The sequence below is a fragment of the Chamaea fasciata genome, unplaced genomic scaffold (assembly GCF_029207755.1).
Source record: "Chamaea fasciata isolate MVZ Bird 193981 ecotype frontalis unplaced genomic scaffold, bChaFas1.0.hap1 SCAF_6, whole genome shotgun sequence".
Taxonomy (NCBI): Eukaryota; Metazoa; Chordata; class Aves; order Passeriformes; family Sylviidae; genus Chamaea; species Chamaea fasciata.
This window is the reverse complement of record NW_027094091.1, coordinates 71,593,002-71,596,367: the sequence shown is the minus strand read 5'-3', so window position 1 is coordinate 71,596,367 and position 3,366 is coordinate 71,593,002.

Here is a 3,366-nt window from a genome sequence, read left to right as displayed (position 1 = left end):
ACTCCCAGGAGGGGACCTGGCTTCAGGTACAAAAGCTGGATGGAAAAATTAATTCAGAGTAAAAAAGAAAAAACCCAAAGCCACTCATATGCCAAAATACTTGGTAACCCATATTCAAGTCTTGAACAAAGGTTTTTTTTTTCTACTCCATTTTATATCTCTGGTTTCTGTTCCTGGTGGTTACTTTTCTCTCCTATTCTGTGAAGAATTCCAAGATGCCAGCAACAAGAATCCGCTATAAGGCTCCCTGGATCACTTCTGTTGGGAAACAGTCAGAGAAACAAGTAGTGCCACGGATTTAAGCCTTGCTGACTGAGCTCCAGGGTCGAGTACATTTACAGTGGGGCTTGTCATTAGTGTCACTACTGGAAGAGAGTAGGATAATAAAATCCTTTAATAAAAAGGATTTAACCATCTCTGTACTTCCACAACCTCGGCAAGATAACATAGGAGAGATTTCGGGCACTGAGTAGGTATAGGAGAGAAATTTAGGATATGAACTTGGTTTAAAGGGGCATGGATCTTTCAGTGTTCCAACTACCCAGGGGGCTGAGACAGATGGAAGTCAGAGCCTGGTGCTGACAACACAACAAAACCAGAAAAGCACAAAAGTAAAGGAAAGCATTATGATAACTTTGCCCATGTGTCCCACAGGAAAGAAACACAGGATACGATCAGAAACGCAGAGGATTTCATGTTCCCCAGACATCTCTCTCTGCAAACCCTGTTTCCAGGACAGACAACACAAACTTGGGTCTTTTCTCTTAGGGGTTTGTTCAAGCATCTGTGTTAAAGGAGGGCACACTTGCTGTGACTCGGTTACTGAACAGAACATCGTAAGCTAAAATGGGACTTTTCCCCCCCACAAGCTACAGTTAGGCAACCTCCAAAATTAATTTCCTTCACATTTAACGAGGCTCTGTTATGTGGTTTGGCGTGCATTATTATGTGTATTAGTCACAGCCTGACTGAAGGGAAATGCACCATCAAATTTACTGTAACAGCAATTTTCCTCAAGGTATATCAACACAGATGAATTGGCAGACCCCTAATACATGGCCTGAAACTATCTTTTATACAATATTGCCCTCTATGGGAGCCCAAGATGCAATAGATTTACAACAGAAATACGCACGCTGCTGCTCTTTGGTCCTATTAATTTTTTTTAGCATAGTATCTACGTTCCTAAAACACCTCTCTTTAACATAAACACTTTATGGCACCAGGAGAAATCAACCTACTATCTTCTCATCATTTAATTTATTTCTTTCAAGCCTACACTTCAAATTGTAACAGAAATCTCTACTACTGGTATTTAGCTTTTATGTGATAATTTCAGTTCACGGAAGCCCTGCTCCAAGTGTGTCAGCATTTCTGTCAGGCTTAAAAACAACAATTAAATGGAACTTAAAAGTGCACACAACGCAGTAGCCACATCACTGGGATGAATAAGCAAACAACATTTGGAATATTATTTCTGAAGTGCCCCAAAGTCTTCAGAGAGCAAAGATGCAACTCCAAAATATCATTACAGAAACGGTCAAATGCAACCTGCTGAACATTAGTTCCAGGAGTAAAGTAGGAATGAGCATGATAAGGAAGTACAATGGCTAACTGTCAAGTTCTTATCCACTTGGAGTGCTGTCTGGATTATTCCATCCATATTTTTCTTTGCTCATTTTAATTTAGTCACCTTTGTTTTCTTGCCATGAGAAAAATACATTTAAAAAAAAACCTCAGTCGAAAAGACAGTTGGAGAGCCATGATCACTGGGCATTGTTCACATTGAACTGTACTGCGTCTTCAAAACAACCCAACCATTCCTTCTGCTACCCTCCTGATATTTTAAGGTTAGTGCTGAAAGTCTGCAAGCAATTCCTGCCTCAAGAAAAGGGAATCAATAGCAGTTAGACATTAAAAGCATTTCTTTAGCTTATTAACTCTGTTCTAGCAGATGTTGCAGAGAGATTTCACATCTTTAAAGGAGGCCAGTTCAAAGTAAGTATAACATCATGATCTTGATTTCCCTTGTCAGACTACAGCATTTTCAAGTCTTTAGCCTCCCTTTTGCTGAACCCAGGTCTGTGTGGGGTTTTTTTAATTTTATTTTGAAGCACAGCCTAGTCACATCAGTCTAAAAATAGACCTTAGGGCATACTTCCATTTCCCATTTCAGGATTTCCCACCCTAGTGGAGCATTAGCATGAGGCCGCCTCCTATAGCACCAGATAAAGCGGAAAACAAATTATAATCGGATGACCTAAATTTTTTTTTTTAAAAAATTGCTAGGAGGTGAAACAAAACTCTGTACAACAGGATCCATTTATTACAGTAATTCTAGAATACCAGTTTGGGAGTGCGTTAGTAACGGATTTTTCACTTTGAGGGTTTTTTAAGTTTTAAATTATGGTATATAAAAAGCTCTGCTTGCGCTAGCTAACCTAGAAAAAAGTCATCCTTAGAATGCAATGGAAGCTTGGTATCTAGATTGCAAGGACAGAAGAGCAAAAAGAGAAAGCTAAATCTTCTTTGTACTTCCTCCTTTGAAACAACCATTCCTGGTTTCACCTTTTATTCAGAAGTGGATTAGAGTATTAAAAGAGTCTCTGTAGACATGTTAAAGGGGACTCCCACTGGAGCTCTGGTCTAATTAAGCTACTTTATGAATCATTCCATTTTGACTAACTCAAAGTTTCTTTAAAAAAAAATCACTTAATACATCAAACTGAGAGTTCAAGCCCCTTTGTTTTTAATAATCAAAGAAGAAATGCTTGGGTTCAAGATTTGTAAGCTATCACTTCATTTTATGGATGACACTCTTTATGATGATTGCTTTGCCAGCAGCTGGCCTGCATTGCTCTTTATTAGAAGCCCCCATTCCCCTGCCCATCATAGCAGCCCTGCTCCAGCTCAGACAAGCAGCTGACACGACAGCAGAATGCTGGTGTCACACAGAGATAATTGCTCCAATTCACGGAAATCATCAGTCAGCATTTTGGTGGTGGCTTGGCTGGAGACCATCAGGAGCTGGTGAATGGCTCTGTTTAAATGCATGTGGGGAACAGCAGAGCACTGCCCAGCCCTGCAAGGAGAGGAGCCCCTTGCAGGTGCTGTAAAGCAGTGCTGTGCAAAATGCGTTACCAGTCACATCAGTCCCTCGCCCAGCCTGAACTCGGGCTGGAAGCAGATGCCCAAGGGGGTGAGAGCACTTCTGTGTCTGCAGTACTGGGGGACAGGGAAAGCCTGTGGTGGTCTCTGATGAAACACAGTCTTTGTGAGTCACACAGGAAATGATTCTCTAGGCTTTCACAGAAAGGGGAAATGGGGGCACAACCAAAGTTCCTAGGTCTGGATTTGTGACAATTT